The following is a 23,661-nucleotide window of genomic DNA, read 5'->3' as shown; positions in this document are numbered from 1 at the left end:
AATATGTACATTATTGAACCAATTTTTTTGTTTAAGATGTACTTTGTAACAATTTGCCCCAAAATATATTTAAATATCCTTTTTATTTTTGACCATTTATGACATTTTTAATTAGTAGATTAACACCTTCGCTGTTCTCAATGAGTAATCCAGTTAGTGTTGTCAAAATTAAAGCGTTAACTAATGAATCAATCACAAAAAATGATCGCATTAATCATGTGTTAATGCAGATTAATCACATTAATCCGCAGCGGATGGCTGCATTAAAAGTAGCACAGGTTGTGTTTGAGCAATAAACAATACTATATGCATTGAAGTAAAGCATTTAATAAATGTTTGCTTATGACATTCAGAATGTTTGTTCATGTCAAACTACTGGGGTCATTTTTATTTTATTTTAAATTACGCAAGTAATTAACTGATTAAAAAAAGAGGATGAGAGTGTGCAGTGGATCAAAAAAATATTGAAGACGTCCTCAAAACATTAAATGTCAAAGGAATTAACACATAACAGGTGTGCTTTAAATTTAGTGGGCAAAAAATGTGGATTAAAAAAAGCCTTTTTTTTTTAGTTAAGCAATTAATCGTGATCAATCAAAATTGTGTAATAAAATGTGATTAATCTGATTAATTAATTTTTTATATTTTGACAACTCTGGCTAATAGTTTTCCGACTGGATTCGGGTTTGAATTTCCCGCCCTCTGTCTGCAGATGTGACGTAGTAAAGAAGGGAAAATGCAATTTCATATTTCGGCCAGAGGTGGGAGTTACGATTTGAGATAAAATTTTCTGCATTCAGTAGCTTTAAAAATGAAATTTAAAAACAAGACCAGCATCAGGCTTTCTGGGTGTTGTTGATAATATGGCTTTCACTTTGCATGGGAGATTTGGTAGGAGTAAAAAAAATAAATAAATAAAAAAAAGCCTAGTTTTGTGTTATGTTGATACATTGTTTTGTTTGTGTATATTTTCAGTGATTTTGTGTTAATTTCAGGATTTTTCTCTCTCTTTTGCATCTGGATGTGACAGTTTAATGATCATCATGAGGATTTGCCATTGAAAAGTGTATTTGAGGGGCTGTTAATTGCTGCTTGCAACTTTAATTAAAACTATAAACATTTTCTTTTGCATTTTAAAAAACATTTTTCTCCCGTTTTAAAGTGGGTCAATTTGATGATTTGCTGTAACAAGACAAGTTATAACATTCCCAAATGAGGCACCAAAGTCAGGTTCACCGCACAAAATGGCTTTCGTTAGCGCACGAGACCAACCCCTAGGATGGAGCCCATTGTTTTATTCCTTTATTTAGTGTCAGTTATTGCCTTTCTATCCCCTTAAAGGCACATTTAGAGGCAAAATAAGGCACAAGAATGTGCGTGGGCTCTGAAAATGAGGAGGAAGCTCCCGTCTGTCTGTGGAGCAACGCAATGTCCTTTTGAAAGCACAGAGCCCAAAACCAAAGTGGGGGCGAGAGCTAAATAAGCACCATGAGATAAACGCAATCATAAAATCCATTTTTGGAGCATGATTCACACGGTGGAGTCCCCAGAGTGCAAACGCAGGACTTGGAAATGAGCCCTAATAGGTACGATTTAAGGGCTGGATAAAAAGCGGTTGTGTGTTTGCAATTACAAGCACTGGACGAAGACATTAGAGCAGTACGCAACACACAGGCACACACCATCAGCAACCATCTTGTTTTACACCCGAGAGACACAACTTGACTAGAACACGATGGCTATTTGAATCAATGTGCACTCAAATGACTCCAAAATGTCATCAGTCATTATTTAATTAATCACACGCATATATGTATACCGCATACATTGTTGTTTTTCGCTGCATATTTGTGGGACTGCTGGAAGCATTCTAACCTTTATTCTTCTTATCATTCTTATAGCATTTTATTCTCCTCACTTTTTTTGCCATGTAACAACTCCCACACAATACTCCCGATTTACACCGTTCAAATTTCAACTTCATGGTTCGATACCAAATGACTATCATATCAGGAAATGCATTGCAATTTCTCTGAAATGACTAAATCCCACCTTAGACAAATTGCAGTTCAAGTTTCCTTTTTATTCATTTGTCATTTAACTGCAATTAAAAATGAGTAATTTTCACTAAATGTATCTTTCAATTCCCTTCATAAGCATTTAGCTTAGCATTCAGCTTCCAGCATTCCCACACAATTTCTACAGAAATTGCACTTAGTCTAGTATTATTTTATAATTTAGATAATGCAGACAGAATCTTGCTGTCTTCTCCAGACATCAGCAACACTTTAAGTTCACTTTATGTACACTGCGTACGCATAATAAGCTCATGCTTCTGCCTATTTTACATTTCAGACAACATATTCTGATTTGTGAGTAAATAACTTGTTGTGAAAATATGTCTAATATAAATTAATAAACTGAAACTCATTCATTATCTCTCCGACTCTCTCATCAGCAAGCTCCTTGCTTTACTGCTGTAATGTAATGACCGCGTAGCGTGCACATGTACACAGCCCCCAAGAGAGCGTGACCACAACGTTACTGGAAATGATGCACACAATGGCCACATGTACTGATGCACTCTCAAATGCAGCCAAAATGGCCTCCATCTTTAATTAACCTCAAAGTAAAAAAACAACAACAGCCATTTGAAGGCACTTTAGCAGGTTGTCTGTATAAAGACGCGCAAGTCTATAAATTTCCTGAGTTTGTTTTGAATGTAGTGGACTCGGGTGTGGGTTCATTGACTTCCACGTCCAATCGAATGAATACACTTTTATTGACTCTTTTGGTAATAAATACTGATGCTGCCTCTCACACTCATTTAGAAGTTCACACAATAAAATCTGTGAGGAGACTGTAAAAAGGCACCATCTGGCTGTGCTGTCATTGGCTGGCTTTTCTTTGGACAACATAGGTGTCAATCATTACAGCAGTTAGGGATGCAATTTGAGACTCAAGAGGTCCCCGTTGTGGTACCGAATAATTTTTTTTGTTCTTCCAGCTACAAATACTAACCAATGAGCGGCGACAGTGATGTTAGGTCTTATCGTTTTTGTGCTATAAACTAAAGAGAGATATTTTACAATTTGGTGTTGACACCTGCCTCAAACTCAGTTAAAATGGATCTTTGACGTCTATAGCCGTCAATGGCAGTGAATGAGTTAAAAGTTGGTAGAAAAATGGTACTATGGCCAAAACAAGACTTAGCCTAACAAATACATGCTGCGGGCTGTGACGCTCGTGTCTGACACTGGCTCGTAATGAACTTCTGTCCTGATCAAAATATAATCGCCAACAGCGGGGTTATTTTTATTTTCCGCCCAGCCGTGTGTTTGGATGCCCCGCATGAGTTGGCTGCACCATCCTGCTTAACCCTAGCACTTCATCTCACACAACATTTATTTGTGGCTTTGCAATGTTTTACAATTTAAAAAATGATCCGTCTGACCCATAAATTCCTTTTTTGGCATTCATCTCATTTTTGTCACTGGCCACATGGTAATTATGTTTTCACTCTAAGAGCCGTTATGACTGTGAACCCATATTGGTATGATTGCCTCATGTTACACAACAAATTGATAGATAACTACATCTGAAATAAGAAGCCAGATACAAATCCAACTTTTAGTCAATTTATTTTATTTATTTTACATCCATCCATTCATCTTCTGCCGCTTATCAAAGGTCGGGTCGCAGGGGCAGCAGCTTGAGGAGGGAAGCCCAGACTTCCCTCTCCCCAGCCACTTCAACCAGCTCCATCGGCGTTCCAAGGCCAGCCGAGAGACACAGTCTCTCCAGCGTGTCCCGAGTCTCCAACCGGTGGGACATGCCCGGAACACCTCTCCAGGAGGCATCCTAACCAGATGCCCGAGCCACTTCATTTATTTTAAATGTTAGATTTTAGATGTTAGATTTAATTTAAAAAAAAAACATACTTACAAAATATCATTATTAAAAGTGAAAACAATTTGCAATTTTGATATGTTAAAAAGAAACAAGAAATTGACAAATATAATTTTTCTTCGCGGGCCACATCAAATGATGTAGCGGGCCGAATCTGGCCCCTGGGCCGTGTGTTTGACACCTGAGGTTTAGCTCCTCTCGTGCCCCCCCCCCCCCCCAATCCACCTGGGGTTTCTTGTGCTCACATTCCGTAGTTTTCCACCTCACTTGTTGACGTCGTATTTCGTACCTTGTTTTTTTTTCTGTCCATGTACATGTCCCCTAGCTTTCATAAATTAGTTGTTTTGGTTGCTCTATTTTGAATTCGCTCTGCTGTTTGTGCTCTATAACCCTGTGTACACAATCTTAAAATGTTCTTAGCACACCATAAGCATTCACCTTGATTTAAAATAATTTATCGTTGATTGAGGCTCTGTATCGGAACAATTGACTGCAGTATCGCACTCCACAGCCATTAATATTAAATTTCATTGAGTTTGTTGATGCTCTCAAGGTTGCCAACAACGGCAGCAAAACCACACAAACAAACCAGCACAATAGTGTCTTCATGTTGATGCACATTCTTGTCAACTGTCATTGTTTCAAAATGACATTGACTTTGTCAGCGTAACGCAAGCTGCTTATGAGCGTCAGGATGAAAAAGCAGAGCTAGCATATGCTTCTTCAACCATTGTGTTTCCAACACCCTCCTCTTAAACCAATAATCCACCCCGCTCCCTGTTGGGTCCTCTTCCTCCCTTTTTTCCCACGGATCGCTACATCTCACACGTCGGTATTCGCAGAGCCCGATCATCATCATCGGAGAGCTATCAGAGCGAGGCGGCGGGCAGAGCGAGAGATGCGCGAAGAGAGTGTCTCAAGCCCTCAACGTTGAAAAGGAGGGTTTGCACATTACCATTCTGCTACAGTGTGCCTTCGACTACTTCAAAGGGCTTATTACAACATTCCATTAGCATTCAAGCCGCCATTTGCGGCCAGTGGGCAACATCTGCATGCGAATGAGAACAAAATTTAGAGCCAGGATCACAAAGCGTATGGACTTCTAAGATGTAAAGTAGTAAATACATGTAAATACACTAGGGATGCACGATAATATCGGTGGCCAATAATTATCGGTAATTATTGACCAATTTGATGTCATACAGATAAACCAGATAATAAAGAAATTCTCCAATAATAATAGACTTGCCGCATTGGTTCATCTGTTGTGTTTGTGGCTCAAGTTGTGCCCACTTCCTCAACTTCTCAGCTCTGCTATGGTAGTGTCACATATTTGTGACATCATAATGCGCGTGACCTCACAGAAGATGCATCATGGCGACATGGCAGTCGCCAGTGTGGGCTTTCTTTACTGTGTCTCCGCAAAATGTAACCCTCGCAGTTTTTTGTTGCATTTTTAAAACATGACTGTTTTGTTTCGGCAAACTCAAAATTAGTTACTGGTTGTCTTTGAAGCAGAGATATCAATAAAATTCAGCGTCATGGTGCTTTACACAATATTTCTATGTATTTGTACATGTTAGCCTTATAGTAGGACTCAAAAGTATATTTGTATTCAAGTTAATATTGCAAACAATTATCGATTATCAACATCAGCACTTTCTAAATTATTGGCTTGAAAATAGCATTATCGTCAATCCCTAAAATACACTTTTAGTGTTTAATGCCTTTAGTTAAAGGGAATCTTTTTGTATTCTTTAGCACTGTTGTTGAAACATTTGTATTATCATGGGATAATCGTGCAACATCTCGTTTACGAGGGGGTCCCACACACAAAAAAATCAACAGGGCAATCATAACGACACACCAGATATAAAAGACAGGAAATATTTTTTTTTAAAAAGGAGAAAAAAAACATATAGAATACAATAACACTTAAAAGAGACAACCCTAATCTCAACACAACAAAGTTCTAACTTTACTATTTTTCCAATGTTCAGCAGTATGACATGACATCACATGTTGAGGGCTCACGTAACAACCAATCACTTGTAAACCTTAGGTTAGTCGTGATTGGTTGTTACCTGAGCCCTCAACACGAGATTCATTTTCAGTTGACAGTAAGTGTCAAAATGTGTTTTTAAAGGTTTAAAGATGTACATGAAAAGCAGAAGTGGCAAATCCAGGTCCAGAGAGTAAAAACCCTGCCTTAGCCCCTGATGCTAGCTAGCTAGCTCCCTAAAAGGTAAACAAGCAACATGCTAGCTAGCACCTGCGGCTAAAGCCAAACTGTGGCAGGGTTTATTCTTTCTGGACCTGGATTTGCCACCTCTGATGAAAAGGGTTTAGAATATAAAACGGTTGAATTGATTTAGATGGTGTGTTAATGACTTCAAGTTTTAGGAAGTTGTGACAATTTATATTCAATAAATTGGACCAAACGTTTGGTATGTATGTAACAGTGTCTCATCCACATTGTTTTCCCCACAGTTTTCACTCCTGCTGCACTTGCACAGTGGCAATTTAACAGTCAGGGTGAGATTGTGTGACACCATCCGCCAACGCTTTGTCTGCTCTAAAGCATCTTACAGCCTTTGCTCATACGCTACATGGACCAAAGTGTAAGAAAATGTGCATTTGGAAATACCAGCAACTCTTCTGGCAAGACTCATCCAAGCCCTCAATTAAGGACCTGGCTTGGTGTATCCAAACTCTGATTTATAGATTCATAAAAGGAATCTGGGCCTTCTCCCCAAACTGTTTCCGCTAAGTTGGAAGCGTACACTTGTCCAAAATGTATTGACGATATGATGAACAATTCAGATCTTGGTGATTCATCCAAGCACTCATTCAAAGATTTATGGACGGAAATAGCCTCTCCAAAAGCATTCTCTGAAAAGTTGGAACCATAAAATTGTCCTCAAATGACTTGATAAGATGAAAATTAGGTGCTAGGGGATGTCATCCAAGCGCTTTTTTCATGGACCTTACTTAGTGCATTCAAGCACACATTCATTGATATATCGTCACCAATGACTAGTTGCGCCAAAATTGGGCATTTTGACAAATATCGGTATCAGCATTTTCTGACGGACGATAAAAATTAAATCTAAAACCATTTTAATCTCTGAACTATTTATTAAAATTTTCAGTTAACTTTATAAGAGATGCTATTGACCTTGTTCAACCCAAGACATGTTTAAGATGTCAGGTATTTTTAAATTTGGGGGAAAAAACATTTACTGTAGAAAACTATAGAGCGCTATGGTATTTACTTGCTTGCTTAAGTTTCCATTTAACTTTTTAAGACGTACAGATAACATTGGGAGCGCTGAACATTTTGTTAGAAATGAAAAGGATGTCTATTGTCTAAGATAAATAACAAAAAAGTCAGAATTATTTTTCACTAAACATACTTTAAGACATTACAACAAAGTCAAGATTGACATTGACATCGTATTTTACGACGGCGCATAAGGGTGGGGACAATATACCGAGAAAAAAAACCGTTAAAATTTGTGACTTTTTAAAGTGGCAAATTTACGAGAAAAAACTCAGAAACTTACGAAAAATACACGTAGTGTAGCTATTGTCTAATGTGAGGATTCATTGGTGGGTAATGGACACTGTTCATAATAATAATAATGTAAATAATAATTCTGGAAACATAAATGTACAAGTAAATATTTATTTTAACAAATTAACTTAAATGCTTGATCCTCACTCCTCAGGGTGTGGACCTTTGCAAAGAGGAGGTGTCTTTGTCGCTGGCCGTACCCAACGCTTCAAAGAGCGAATACATTAATGCAACATGCTTAATGGTTAATCGCTGCTGAAGAAAACCCGACCGAAAAGTATTGGCACAAACATTCGAGTAGTATGTTTCTGATTTTTTTTTTCCCTCGCAAATCTGACATTTATAAAGTCGCAAATTTACAAGTTTTTTTCTCGCAATTTTGCCACAGTGGCAAATCTTCGAGAAAAAAACTCGGACATTTGCAACTTTATTAGGTGTCAAAATTGACTCCAGTATACTAATAATCGGTATCAGTATCGGCCCTGATAAAAACACATCGGTCTATCTCTACTTGATATGATGACCAATATCTCGATGACTCATCCTGGCACAATAAGTTACGGACATTGTTCGGTGCTTCCATGCAACCATTCATTGTTTATTTTATTTTTCCGGACGAAAAGGGCCTTCTCCACATTTGTTCTGACAAAGGTGTAAGCATACACTTGTCCAAAATGTCTTTGTTAGAAAAGCACTCAATGCATCCGAGCACTCGTTTTACCCCACACATTAAGCTTCGATTCGCTAAGTAAATGAAATAAAAAGGTCTGCACTTTTTTTTTTTTTCTCATCGTGAGTAACTAGGCCATTGTCTGTGGGAGGACACACTGCTGTTGAATTGCACCAGCGTCATTTGTCAGAGCACACGCACACACAATATTGCATTCATCTTCATCTTAAAGGGGTAACGGCAGAGGTGGATGAATACATCACGATCCTGCTGCGTTAAAGCCAAAGAAAGCTTTCAGCGAGCACACAAAAGAAGCCCGGCACAATAAATCACCTGCTGAACTCACAAGTTGGCACACGACAAACACACACACACGCGGGCGCACAAACAAACACGCAGGCCGACGTATCGATCAATAGGCGTTCCGGGCTCCTAATACTGATTGCGCCCTTAAATGGATGTGAGCCAAGAGTCATTATCTCTCACCCTCGTTCAAGTTTTTTTTTTTACGGGCCCTCAGGTGTATGAATAATCAGGCTAAACCGCCAAAATTAGCCGCATGTTTACGAGCCGGCCGCCAAATTTAACGAATGGCTCCACGGCCCAAGGGTGCGAGCTGAGTGCGTGTCTTTAAATTGACCTGAAGTGAGAGCAGGGACTACAAGACGGACGGCGGTTAAAAAGGACTAAAGATCAAATTCAACGTCAACAGTTGACATGCGATGTTGGAAAATGTTGTAATTAGTGCCAAAGGAAATCGATGTTTAGCCCCCAACGCTTGTCATGGACAAATGAGAAGGCCCTGTGGGACATGTTCTAAAATACATGGGAACATAATTGGTTTCAGGGCACAATTAGCTCGCATTTCAAAACATTTTCTCACTTTGGAACTTAAATGAAATAATCTTGATTCAACTTAAAACCATAACCGTTTTCAACATTCTGAAGCCATCCGCATTTTCTGCCAAGCTCTTAAGATGAATGGGATGTAAGAAATACAAGCCATTAGCAAGTAAGTGTCTCAATGTTAAGTGGTATTTGTGATTTTTAGGTCGTTTATGTGCTTTGACTTTGATGTTACCTCTACCATTTGAAATGAATTGTATGTATAATTATGATCTCTGCTAAACACAATGCTATAGACGAGACATTTAAAACATTCAGTTTTTTTTCAGTGGATATGAGCTTTTTTTTCCTAAACAATATAATCAGTTTTTAAACAGTATTGTGAGCTTTTTTTTTTCTTTTTAAATACATGGTGACTTTAAATGGCATTGTTATATATATTTTTTTTTAATCGACCAACCTCCCCACAATATCTTGATAATTATCGTATTGTGAGGTTCATATTGTAATATCGTATCGTGATGTTTGGATATCAATACACCCCTAATTAATTGTGTATCAAACAAAGTGATCATTTTGCAAAACTAGAGATTTGAGGGGAAAAAATATTATTCTTATTAACTTTGACTGCCAGACGTTTTCAGAAAAGGGATGCCGTGGGTGCCAGCAGATTTAAGCATTTTTGACTGATCTTTCAAGGTCCACAGAAAATTATGTGTTTGGACTATGGAAACACACATACTACCAAATGAAAGATTGGACTCTCATCTTTCATCAGAAAAAAAAGTTTGTTTCTACCTTATTCCGTTTTTCAGTAATCAACAATAGAAAATGGTTAGTTTCACCTCTGTTTTGAAAAAAAAAAAAAACGTCTTTTAACGTCTTTGGCACTCCTCCATAGGATTTTACTAAACGTTATTTAAGGTTTCTGGCAGTCAAAGAGTTAATACTGTTGACAAAAAAATTGATCATTCTGATCCACCATTTATCTAATATTATATTGCTTATGCTATTCACGCACACACACACACACACACACACACACACACACGCACACAATGTAAATAACATGTAATAAAATTCATTAGAATGTAAATTGTCCTCTCTGTGTGAGGAAATACAATTTCAGATTGTCCCCGAAGGCAATAACTGACAGACAGATAAATTAGCGCAGGATAGATCGATATATATATAGTAGCCTATCTTGTTAAAGTTGAGTAAAAGGTATGAGTTCAGACTGTCCCTGAAGTCAACACCCCATTTTAGATCGTCATTTCATTAGTAAATAATGTGTACGGTAAAAATTCTTGATTTTTTTTCCCTTGAAGGTGAAACCCCACTTTGGGAATTTAGTAAATCAGTGTTGTGTGGATGATATTAGGTCAAACTGTCCCTGTAGGCGACACCTGATTTGAAATTACTTAAGTTACCTTAGTAAATCAGATGTGTAAAAATAATTAGTTCAGACCGTAACTGAAAGATAGAAAGATATTTTTACTACTACATGTCAGGTGTGAGGATTTCTGCCTGTCCATGAAAGCAACACCTGAGATTTGATCAGTTGTGTGAGGAAAGCCCTGATTTCGGACTGACTGTCGTTTTTATTTTAGTACACAGCTTGTGCCTAAGGCAATCCCAAAAAAAAATTGCATCCACTCCCAAACCTTTTCTGCATCCCGTCTTATAGAGCTGGAGAATGAATAGATAATGTTACTTCTTAAGGAATATGCAAAAGTGTCCGCTTACTGCCCTAAACCAAATGTCCATAAATCTTCCCTTTATAGGTCCCAAACCCTGGGAACCGTATTCATATCTTCACTGCAATTTGCTAACACCAAATGTTTACCCTCAGGCTAAATACTATATTTCTAATGAAATGTCAACTATGTATAAAATGGAGGGACGGACGGATGGACAGACATAAGGACTTCAACAGATCTGAAAACAAGGGTGAAAGGTGTGCTGTAATGACACAGGACAGGACAGGCCCTTCCAAAGTAACGACTTTCAACAGGACTGTAAAAAAAGGAAAGGGAGGGAGAAAAAAAAGAAAACGACTACTTTAAGTCTGCGTACCAACAGCAACGCCAGTGACATTTTGGATACGGCATTCGTTAAAAGCCACTGTTACAGACCGTCAGCACTCTGCTCTGTGATCCCGCGCGAGATGCGACGATTAAACGTGAATTAAAAGTGAAGCCATGAAATTGCGAGTCGTCTTCCTCTTAAAGTTCAAATCTGGAGCTCTTAGCGGGGAGTCGGTGACACAACTGCTGATCCAGCTCTTGGGGATGAGGGCTCGAGAGACTTAGATGTTCATTTCTCCCCCTAGTTTTTTGTCATCTGTGCGTTTCTCAGAAGGGAATTGGCAGATTATTTGGTCAACCTCGATCGGTTCCACCACAGCTTTGTGATGGCGGAGGGGACAAACCGCCTGACGGAGGGAAATAAATGAATCCGTCTCTCTGAGCATGACAGCGAACTACTGTTATGTCCAACGTGACCGCTAAGGCCAAAACACTGCTTCAATGACAAGCTGTGAAAAAATACACTACATTGATTTTCTTTCAACTTGCATGAGTTCCTGCTGAACAACAATAAGCAAGTTTTGCAACCCTAATTTAAAACATTAACCCAGGCTTGAAACCTAAATTTGAAACCATAACCCAATCTCGTAACCCTAATTTCAAGTCCTAAACCTTGTTTCAAAAACAATAACCATGGCTTGAAACCTTAACCGTGGTTTGAAATCCTAATTACAATCATTGATCTTGAGTTTGAAACCTTTACAACGGTTTGTTAAAATCCCCCAAAAAATTTAAAGACATACTTGTTTCAAAACAAAAACTGTGTCTTGAAACCCCAACCCAGGAACCTTAATTTGACGCCATAATCCATCACGCTAAATACAGTTGGGTCAAAAATAATCGTCTTTGGGTAAAAAAAATGGATTGATCCCCTACTTTCTGGGATGTTTTGAACAAAATTACCCAGTTTTTTGGGGTTGTTTTGTGCAAAGTACAAAATGACCAGATTTTTTATTTTATTTTTTAACCTAAATTGGGTTCTTTTTTACCAAACTGTTTTTATACTGTAGTAATGTGTCAAACCTTACTTTGAAAGCTTTGTTTCAAATCAATAATCTTTGCATGAACGATAAAATTGAAAGCCAAACCCTGGCTCGAGACCCTAACCCTGAATTGAAACCCTAATCTGAAACCCTAATCCCTGTCTTTAAACTGTAGCCTACAGTACTTCTGATCATACTTGAGAGCCCGATCCAAGCTTGAAAACCCAATTTGAAACCTTAGCCCTGGTTTAAAACCCTGACCCTGGCTTGAAAATCCCTGTTCCCAAAAATGACCCTTGTGAATTTACTTAGTAGCACCTCCTTGGCAATTTAGGAGATTAGCCTCTGACACCATTTTAGCATCACACACATAAAGATTAAAGGACTGCATGAAATTTAACCACAAGTCAGTCATTTTTGGCTTGGAGCAAAAAAACACAGAATTCATCCAAATGATCCAAAATTTGAAGCTGGTATTCGAGATAAGCAATAATGTGCAATGCATTTTAATTAAATCATTAAAATGTTTAAAATGTCATTTTCTTGTATTTGCAGTGTTAATGTTCAAACTATACATGTTACAATATTAATATTACAAATCCATTAAAAAAAAATAAAAAACACTCTCAACTAAATTGTGAAGCATTTTAGCCTACATCATCTATTGTGGTCATGGCCAAGAGTTTGCCCAAGAATTGCAGATGAACCTTACGCTCATTATATCCAGCGAGTATTATTCGACGGCTTAAAACACATCAACGCACACCGTCATACATCTCCATTACGTTATTGCCTCAACTAATGTGCACACTGTGCATATGGACGCCCATCAAAGCAACTCAATGGCAATGCAAATAATGAGGCCTTGCTGTAAACCTGATCATTTTTACACCGTCAGTCTCCAAAACGTGCTGCACCAGACTTCTACACTATGCGAGTGTTATCACACATTTGCGTGTGTGTGTGTGTGTGTATGTGTGTGTGTGTGTGTGCCCCCCCATTGCATCCACCCCTTACCTTGCCGCCAGTTGAGCTGCGAACCGGGCAGCCTTCCAGGAGCCTGCAAAGCGTCTGAATATTCATCTTCATTAGTTTGGGAAGAGCGTGGGTCTCTTCTCTAACAAGGAGCAAGCGGTCCAAACCGAACCACTTTGGAAGGGGGTGGTCCACCCTTGTCAACACGAACACCACCCTGTTCTGGCGCCCTGGTGCGTGTTGGTCGTCGCCCAGAGAACATCACGTCCTGAAAATAGACAGAGAAAGCAGTTTGAATGTGTTTGTAAAAACAAAGCAATTATGCTACTCCTCTATTTGGGCATACTGTACATAAGTACTTAAAGATTCAAGTGTTAATGATTTTGGCGCCTGGGATTACTGAATGTCCCTTTAACGCAAACATGTTGCAGGGAGAGAGAGAAAAAAGAGAAGAAGAAATGTACTCAGGTGAAAGAATGACACACGGACTGGTAAATGTTTCAAGTAAAAACGAGATGGTCAGTCTTGAAGAGCGTGTTGTGGCTTCAGGTCATCAAAGCGCATTCCTCTCTTTTCTGTGTTGTTTTAGGACTTATTTGCGAGACGCTTCCGGGACCTTTTTGGCACCGATAATATTTACAGATTCCTCAAAAGGAATTGTTTCTCCTTGATGGTGAAGATGTTTTTCTTTTTTCTTTTTGATAGAAATTGTCTTTGACAAGCGCCACTCACACAGAAGGGGCCAGAACAGGCTTAATACTATTTTTAAATCTCAGAAAAACGGCAGGGTTTGCAGGAAAAGTGTGACGGGAGTAAGTGATGTAGGGTGGGTAGGAGGGGTGTGTGTGTGTGTGTGTTTCTACGAGAAAGCTTCTTATGAACCAAGTGTTACTCTCATCAAAGCTCCACGCCGAATAACAACAGAACCGTGCACTGGATTTTTTGTGTTCACACTTCTATTAACCATCCTGGTCAAATTTACTCTATTTGAAAAATGCTACCAAAAATATAAAATATATTTATATAAACTTATCCAAGCTGACTTTGAGTGAAGGATGGGGTACTTGCTGGACCGGTTGCCAGCCATTCACATCACTACTTCTTAATAAATTCGAGGCTGATCGGATTTTCCCAAATATTAACAAGGATCAATTTGATCCACAATTAAACAGTAGGTTTTAGTGAACCATCTGGACTCCACTACTTGTAATTTTGACCCCTTGCATGTTAAATCCTAAAAAAAATATACAGTATATGTAAATATATTCTTTGTTAATTTCTCAACCCTCTTGTTAAATTAATTGTTTTCTTTGGGACACCAAAAGATTTTAAATTTGACCTGCTGCATGTTTAACTCTTAAAATAGTTCTTCCAGCCACCCCCCCCTTAGCCACTTGTCACTGTTCCATTTACCTTAAAAAAAAAAGAGTTGTTTTTTCTTAAATTACATTTTCTTTGGTTTGAAATTAGTATTTATTTTCATTGTAAAATATTAACATGGATTTGTTTGAGCCGCAGCATAAAAGGAGGGTTAAGAAAGTTTCCCTGCAACAAAGTTCATTAATTTCTCACCCCTAACCGATGAAACACTGCTAAATCCCAGAAATAGTTTTGATCCTGGTGCGCCACAACTCTCAACTCTTGACTCTAAGGCGCCTTAGCCTTCCCAGAGCACAGCGAGAGTTCCGAGTCCTACAAGACGCCGTCCTAAAAAGTCCCGCGGGATTAGCCAGATTATTGAATCACGGCTTTAGATAATAACATCGGTTACAGTTTACTTTTGAGCGCGGATGCAGAAAAAAAAACGAGGGGGGGTGGGGGGGGCAATAGGGCGGCCTGGTAACGATGGCGATGCTAGCGACTGCCGACCACATTTGAACAACTGTCACACGTGAGGAGCGTGTGACACTGAGGCCCACAGGGGCCCTCACGATGATAGAGCAGCGCCCGCATCAATGCCACATTGCTGGCGACCGGTCATGCTATCGGTGAAACACCTGCCGCTCGTGTCAAATAAACAACAGTGAAGACAATGACGACTCGAAAGAGAACTGAGATTATTGAAGGAGCACAGTGGTTTCTTCTTCCTTTCCTTTGGGCTTTTCCCTTTATGGGTCGCCACAGCGAATCAGTTGCCTCCATCTAACCCTGTCCTCTGCATCCTCTGCTCTCACATCAACGACCTTTATGTCCTCTTTAACTACATTCATAAACCTCCTCTTTGGTGTTCCTCTAGACCTTCTGCCTGGCATTTGGAAACTCAGCATCCTTCTACTCACTCATGTACTCATTCCTGATTCGAACCATCCCGGTCACTCCCAAAGAGAACCTCAGCAACTTCATCTCTGCCACCTTCAGCTCTGCCTCCTGTCTTTTCCTCAGTGGCACCATCTCCAGACCACACAAAATAGCTGGTCTCACCACAGTTTTATAAACCTTTCCTTTCATTTGAGCTGAAACTCTTCTATCACACATCACACCTGACACTTGTCTCCGCCCGTTCCAGCCTGCCTGCAAACGCGTCTTCACTTCTTTTCCACACTTTCCATTGCTCTGGACTGTAGACCCTAAATACTTCAACTCCTCCACCTTCTTGGTCTTTCCTGTAACCTCACTCTTCCATTCAGGTCCCTCCCATTCACACACAGATACTCCGTCTAGCTACGACTGACCTTCATTCCCCTCCTTTCCAGGGCAAACCTCCACGCCTCTAGCTTCTCCTCCACCTGTTCCCTGCTCTCACTACAGATCACAATGTCATCTGCAAACATCATATGGTCCATGGAGATTCCTGTCTAACCTCATCTATCATCCTGTCCATTACAATAGCAAACAAGAAGGGGCTCAGAGCTGATCCCTGATGTAGTCCCACCTCCACTTTGAACTCCTCCGTCACACCTACAGCACACCTCACCACTGTCTTACAGTCCTCATACATGTCCTGCACCACTTGAACATACTTCTCTGCTACTCCAGACTTCCTCATACAAAACCACAGTTCCTCTCTGGGCACCCTGCCGTAAGCTTTCTCCAGATCTACAAAGACACACAGTGGTTTATTTAATTTCTTTTTTAATTTATTAAACACACAACTGATTGTGTGGGAGCAGAAATAGATTAATGGCACTTAATTGTAAACAATTCTAGATATACATTTGCAATTAGTAAATGAAAAAAAATGATGAATGTTATGCCTCATTCATTTTTTATTTCACAACTGTGCATCTAAAACACATGAATTCTATTTAGAAATGCTTTCTTCCTGTTCAAAATGCTAACTCTTCTCTAGCCCTCGCAAATAAAAAGTGTCCTCAACAAAACTGGAAATTATATTAAGCAATGTAAAGTGACCCATACCCAGACCTTACACTTTAGGGGGCACATTAAATGCATGGGGGGCTCCAATTATTATGAATACCCTACAGACAGTACTTACTTTGCTCCATATACTCAATACTCTATGCGCACAGCACTGCCGTTCCCAGTCAACAGTCTTGAATGGCAGCCTTTACGACAACTGCTGGCTAGTATTTCCATAGACAACATTTACAGTCGTGAGCACGTCGACACCGGAGCCGTATTGAATGTGGTAAAGTGAAGCAATTTGTAAAGACGTCACGTTCACTTGCTGCTTTGAAATGTATCATCAACCCAGAACTCATCGGATTAATACCGAACCATTGCTTTTGATAGCATTAGGCCATTGTAATTCAAATTTATGAATATGATTTGTCGATTTTATGGCAAATATGATGGCCACATCCAATATGGCGGATGCGCTGACGCTTTGAACGTGCCACCTGGTTCAACGGGTGTCTGTGGCAGAAAGGAAAAGAAAATCCATCTTCATTTTTGCTGTTCAAAGGGTTAGTCAATTGGCTCCCGTGGTTTCTTTTATGAAACGGGTTCAAATGACTCTTTAGTTGCCCCAATGTAATATGTCCCTCCTATGATTGCGTCATAGACAGTCTAAATGCATATTGACGAAAATTAAACATCACCTACTGTCCGAAAACTGCAATCGCCACCAAAATGTATGTCTCTACTCATGTGCACATCAACATCTGAAGATAAACGATCGCCATAAAATTGGGAGTTTTATGGCGACAGTGTTTTCTTTTCCCAGAGGCGCTCACCACACAAGCTTAGGTCGCGTTATGAGGAAAATATTTATTTTCTGAATCTGAACAGTAATATTTGACAACACAAAAATCTATGATAAAATTAAATATACAAAAAATGTAATTAAATAAAAAGTTTATTTATATCTGTACAGTACTTCAAGTAGAGGGGCACAGGCATCATGGTGGGCGGGCGCGGCCATCTATGCCCTGCCCAAGGGGGCGGGCCACACTGTACGTCTCTGAGATCAAACAAATAGACTTGCAGTGATGGATAATCGGTTGCATTCCGTGTTACACTTACACACATAGTATATGTTTGACGTTGCACATTTTCCTCATTTATATTTGCGCAAGTTAATAAGATGAAAGCATTTCCATGCCAGCAGCTACTAAGGATGAATGGGCCAGGTTATTGGTGTAAGCATCTCGATATTAGCAGCCAGTGTGAGGCTGAAAAGACACTGTTGGTGTCTGCGTCGTCCATTAAGGATATTGTTGCGTCTTGCGGCGTCTAATAACATCCCCTGCAGAGAATCGCCTGACGTCGGGCCCCTCCATTGTTGGTTGGAGTGGGGGAGAATGTCAGGGATCCTTTAAGCCATTTGGACTTTGCCGTGATGGATATTGGCAAACAGCTTGCCTCTGTGAGTAAGGATAACCTTCCATTTGATCAATCTTGGACCCCGTCTCTAAGACTATACCGCCCAATAAATCAATAGCCTCGATGCGTGTTTGCCGTGCTGCTTTTCTATTCTACCTCCAAGCCGCTTTTCCTCTCCCCGCTACTTTCATGATATCTTTTTAACCCTTAATAATCCTCAAGTGTTTTTATTCCACTTTAAACAAGTACTTTAGCTTGAATTATACAAAGCGAAATGTTCGTTATATTTCCTGGGACGATGACCCTTTAAATGAAAGAAGCATGTTTACATAATCAACTGTTTTACTAAAGAGGAAGAAAAAACAAACAATATTAGGCTTTGGGATTAATGCGATGTGTCTTAATGCAAGCCTTCACTTACCTTAACCTTTAACAACACAACTACTAGAAGTAAACCACAAAGTTGGGAACGTGAGCGCAAAAAAATGTATGTCTTATAATCAAAGGTGGCAAATCCAAGTCCAGAAAGTAAAAACCCTGCCACAGTTTGTCTTTAGCCCCTGATGCTAGCTACCTAGCAGATAAATGAACACCATGGGCGCTAGCTAGGGAGCTAGCTAGCTAGCACCTGGGGCTAAAGCCAAACTGTGGCAGGGTTTTTACTTTCTGGACCTGGATTTGTCACCTCTGGTCATAATCAATGACAAATGCAATAGATCCTGTGGTCATGTATTTGCGTTAACTGCCACATTGCCCAATAAAAACAATCACATGAGGAAATGAATCCACAAAGCTCAGAATACGACAGCGATGTACTCACTCTGACTTCCAAATCCATCCCTCCAAACAGGAAAACAGTCAACAGAAACAGGAATCTATAATGTAAAAAAAAAGGAGAGAGAAACTTGAGACTTGCAAAAAAATAAATAAATACACGACGACCTGTAAAGTTGATGCAAACAATGTCAACATGTGTCAATGACTTGTGAGACATCTGCACGCATGAAAGCAGCTTCAGCAAGCTGTTACTGAGCATGATGATATTTCACCATATGAAGTCATCCGTTACATCATCAGGGCGAAGAAGAAACCATTAACCAAAAAGAAGACAGACGGAGCGTCATCATGCTTCAAAATCAATGTGTGTACTTTGAAGAACGACACGAGAAAAAAAAAATGTTTGCGAGCGCTGTCAGATGCACAAGTAGAGACTGTTAGGACAGGATGTGGTAAGGCAGACTCCAGCAGGGGGTCCCCAATACTGTCAACATGCTTAGATATTGTGGGTATACTGTACAATAACGCCTCATTGTGCACGTTGACCTGTTGGTTCCAGATGTAAACGCATCCACCATTTTGGATGTGGCAGGTCTGTCCAGTGAGCTAATGCGATTTGCACCTTTCTTCAAAGTGCTTAATGACTCTCTTTTACCCACACATTCAGGCAGGGAAAATTAGCTGCTGCCACCAGTTTCACCGACTGACGCGCCAACCATAAGATGATGTATGAAAAATTATCAAGGATCCATGTGCAGTTGAACAGGAAGTCTGACATATTGGTTTAGGGCTTTGACAAGCTCTCCAATCGGAAGTAGATATCCTGCACAGCTTTTTTTTTTGCCTACCTACACCATCTAAAGTGTGCAGAGCATGCAGGCGCCAAAGTTTAATCATTTTGAGCATGAAAAAGGGGGCTGCTCGGGCTTGTGTGTCATTGCTTTCTGCTAAAATATTTATTATTGTAGATTTAAATAGAGGAGGCATTTTGTGAAAAGTCTCTCTTATCTACTGGGAATTTGGCTTTTTATAGTGCTGTCTTTCTGTTTAAAGCGTGAGGAATGCGCCCCAAACCATTGACTTTGCAGCAAGTTTGACACGTGTGCCAAAAGAAGACTTATTTAATTTGAATTGAAATAACAAGTTAGCTCCATCCTGGAAATTGCCCAAAATGGCTGACTTCCTATTCAGTTTCACACAGTCCCGAGTCCGGACTATTTTTGTCAAACTTTCAAGGTGTGGACTCCTTCAGGAGTGAGTTTCTGGTTGTCCGATGTTTATAATCCCTAAAATACATTTTCACCAGGATACACACTGTAAATACCTTGGTAGTTGAGGGAGCTTATTCAAACACCTTAACAGCTAAACATTCAAAAACAAACTCCACAGACTACAGTTGAGCAGTGAAGTTGACTATTGTGAAACCACAACAAGAAACCAAAAATACCACCAGCATATGCACTAAATACTCATGGATTATCATAGACACCGAGAAAATTAGAAAATGCTAACAATTAGCAATTGCGAATAGCGTTAGCACACAAGAAATTAGCATTAGCTCGATTAGCATTTTAAGTCAACATAACTACAATTCGGCTCACATATACATGTTGCATGTTCATTATATAATCTTACAAATTGCTTACAGACGGTGCTTGACCAAGAACGAAGCACAAGAAAAACATTAGAGTGGAGTTGCTGCTCACCATGAGGTTGATTGTACACTTCCTGTTTTTGACCTTTTTCTACACGCAAATTGACCACTAGGTGGTGGACTAACAAAAATGACAAACTCAAAACTGAATACAACACACACACACACTTGCAAATAAAATACTGATACGTTTTGGGGACATGGTGGCGACTCCAAAAAGGATTAATTATTTATTTTTTAATAATAGTTTCCCAAGAGGGCTTTCACATTGATTGATGATGTCATAGTGGTGAAAAATAGTTCATTCCCATATGCAGCATTTGTTTCTTTAGCTGGTGACAGTCACATAATCTCAGGCACTCCCTGAGTGAATTGCAATTTGAAGTTCAGTTATCACTTCTTGTGATGGCTACAATATGTACTGAACTGTGCACTAAAGCGTCCGCTGGCCATTTGAAAGGCAGCGGAACAATAAGCAGCAATGCTCAGTGAAGATTTCCCAGGTGGCGGCGAGGCAACTGTAGTTTCCCCTGTGGCCTTGGATGCTTCCCGCCTGATGTTTGGCGAGGGTCGCGACATCATTTTCTTGTAATGAAGTTAAGGTGGTGGAAGAGAGCAATGACAACATTTTGTTACCAATCTCTTGTCTAGTTAGTAAACTTAACGGTTACTTTCTGTAACAAAAGGCAACATTATTTTTACAGCTAGTGATCGCAAAGCTGCAGTTGTTTACGATAATTGATTAGACGCTTACAATTATTTTTTAATCACAACTTTGTTGGTTACTTAGCACATGAACGTATAACCTCAGGCACCACATGCTGCTTCACAAATTTTAAAGCTGTCACAGGTTCATATCCGAAAGGGGGGAAAAAAATGATGGTGCAGTCGAAACATTTCAGTGAGGTGTTTTTATTTACACCGACACAGAAAAAAAAAATATTTACAGTGCAAAAACAATCTCAACAACATTTACAAGTTTCATTGGGCTTTTCCATAATTTACTGTAGTAGCCAGTCACTCACCATCCCACTTGGCTGAGCACTCCCTACAAATGAATTTAGATCTCTTTTAATACCCCTAGTCCCTCCCTCCGGGCAAACCATTTAGGCAATCATGGGGTATAATACCAAAAAGTAACCAAAAATAACTAAAGGATGTAAATAAATAATATCTGCAACATATATTAACCATAACAAAAATCCTCCAATCACAATCCATAACTTAATCTCTCTCTAAAAAAAAAACCTCATTAAATAATAAACCAAACTACTTTTGTGGTATAGTCCATATCCATGTGACACTTCAAGCGCGGCAAAAGCGCTATTTGAGCGGGAGTCCGGAAGTGCTTCGGTTTGGTCCCGTGTTTATTGTCCAATGACCCCGCAGAATGCAGGTGAGCGTTTGCGGTGCGTGTCATGCGTCGCGCGTCGCGCGTCGGAGTCGAGTGTGGGCACCCCCGGCACCAACAACCGGGAAAAGGATGGAGTCCAGGCGGCAGGTGAGCAGTTTGTGAAAGTGTCGAATTACGGGAGGAATTTGTGTGGGCTCTTTTGACGGAGCTCGTCTCGCATGGGCTGCTCCTCTCAGCTTGACTGCAGCGCGCTCCAGTCTGGGAGTGGCGGACAGTCACAGGCGCTCCGTCACATGATCTCCCTCCTCCACAAGGTTGACGATGTGCGGCAATCTTAACCGGAAATCGGCCACAACGTTGGTCTTGCCAGAGCGATGTCGGATCTGGAACCTGAACGGCTACAGGGAAGTGTTTTATGAAGTGATCACATGCAGCAGCCCTGCTAAATGTCCAATCCGAATCTCAAATTGTGTGGCAGATTAAAACTAATTGATTTAAAGGATTGCAAATATAATTAAGAGCAGTGGTGAGAATTGTGATATGTTGACATTTTGGCAAACGCAACAACACAAACGTTAACTAGCGCCTTAATCATGCAAATTGGAAAACAACAGCCGATTTAATTATCGCCCGGTCGGATCGTTGGCGCCCATTAATTACATGGGGCTTATTTATTCAAATTCACACGGCTCGTCCACTGGCTAGGCAATTATGCAGGTCAGTAACACCCCCACCCCTCACCCTGTTTATATTCCCACTCCACCCAACCCAAGTAACAGTAATTCTATCCTGGCTTCATTAAGGGGACATGTGTAATAAGATGTGAGGGGATGAGGCACAAATGAGCTGCGAAAGTGACGCCAAGCATCAGAAAGGTTTGTCAGACCGTCTTAAAAAAAAAAAAAAAAAAAGTAGATTAGACTCAGCAGACTATCATTTGCAGGTCCCAGATACAAAGGCCATGTCATTTGTACAAACATGCAATTGTTTAGTTACTTGGAAAAGGATGTTCAAAACAACCTTGGAATGCTATTGACAATATTAGATCACAGACGCAAAACTGTTAGCTACATGTTCTTGGAGCAGGCATTCAAGAGAATATTGACATAATGAGCCATGTGCTTTCTTCACTATGTCTTACAAAAGAAATACACAATTTGATCATTCATAAACCTCCAATTGATTACAGTCACTTGGAATTGAGATGTCCAAGGCTGCTTATGAGTAGTGGTGCCAATTGACAACTAATGTTGCATTCAAGCAAGTTGGGATTTGTTTTAAATGTTTTAAGTGTTCCAAAGACGTATTTATCCTTTTTTTTAAATGTTGTTTTATGCTAGAGCATACGGAAGACTTTGATGCAGCCTCACAACTGCAAAGAGCTGTTGAAGAAATGGTAGTTATTACACAAACAGCCAGCAGGTGGCAGCAGGGCAAAAGAGATCAAGCAGGGCCATGTTGAAAAAAATCTTTTACTCACATTTCTAAATAGATTTGTGAATAATGATGAAACTTAGCTATATTCTAATGCTAATTGCTGCAAAACTGAAACAGATAGAAATATACTTTTCACCGAATTTTTCACGATAAAAGAAGAAACTCTAATCTTTCTTTTTGTAGGTTCGATGCTTTTTATAGCAATAGAACACAATATTCTGTGAGCCTTGCAAAATCTGTCAAAATCCAGTAAAACAGCCGGGGAGCGAAGGGGATTGCTTCAGTGAAAATGGCTGGGAGTGAATCAGTTAAATGACACAATGAAAAATAGTCGGTATACAGCTTATGTATATAACATGGTAACTGTATTGTTCCCTCAAAAAACCTCAAAATCCAGCCATTAATAGTGAAACCCCTTGCAACAAAAGTGAGTACACTCCCAAATAAAAATGTCCAAATTGAGCGCAGTTAGTCATTTTTCCTCCCCAGTGTCATGTGACTCGCTATTGTTGTAAGGTCTCAGGTTTGACTTGGGAGCAGGTGTGTTAAATTGGTTATTACAGCTCATATTCTCTCATAGTGGTCACTGAAAGTTCAACTTGGCACCTCAAGCTAAAGAATCTCTGTGGCCAACAAAAGCAAATCATGTTGTTGCTATCCTCCCCAT

The 23,661-nt window shown here is 39.8% G+C and overlaps 1 long non-coding RNA gene across 1 annotated transcript in view; it reads right to left on the bottom strand.

Annotated features, from left to right (window-relative positions):
• Window positions 1-20,330, bottom strand: part of LOC144050607 (uncharacterized) — an 80,430-nt gene extending 60,100 nt beyond the window's left edge. Inside the window, exons 1-3 of the long non-coding RNA XR_013293882.1 lie at window positions 20,256-20,330; window positions 18,593-18,647; window positions 13,090-13,315 (exon numbers count right to left, since the gene is read on the bottom strand). This is a non-coding gene — a long non-coding RNA (uncharacterized LOC144050607). The remainder of the gene's footprint in view (window positions 1-13,089; window positions 13,316-18,592; window positions 18,648-20,255) is intronic.
• Window positions 20,331-23,661: the final 3,331 nt, after the last annotated feature.

This window comes from Vanacampus margaritifer, chromosome 4 (assembly GCF_051991255.1).
Source record: "Vanacampus margaritifer isolate UIUO_Vmar chromosome 4, RoL_Vmar_1.0, whole genome shotgun sequence".
Classification (NCBI taxonomy): Eukaryota; Metazoa; Chordata; class Actinopteri; order Syngnathiformes; family Syngnathidae; genus Vanacampus; species Vanacampus margaritifer.
This window is presented reverse-complemented; position numbering and strand designations above follow the sequence as displayed.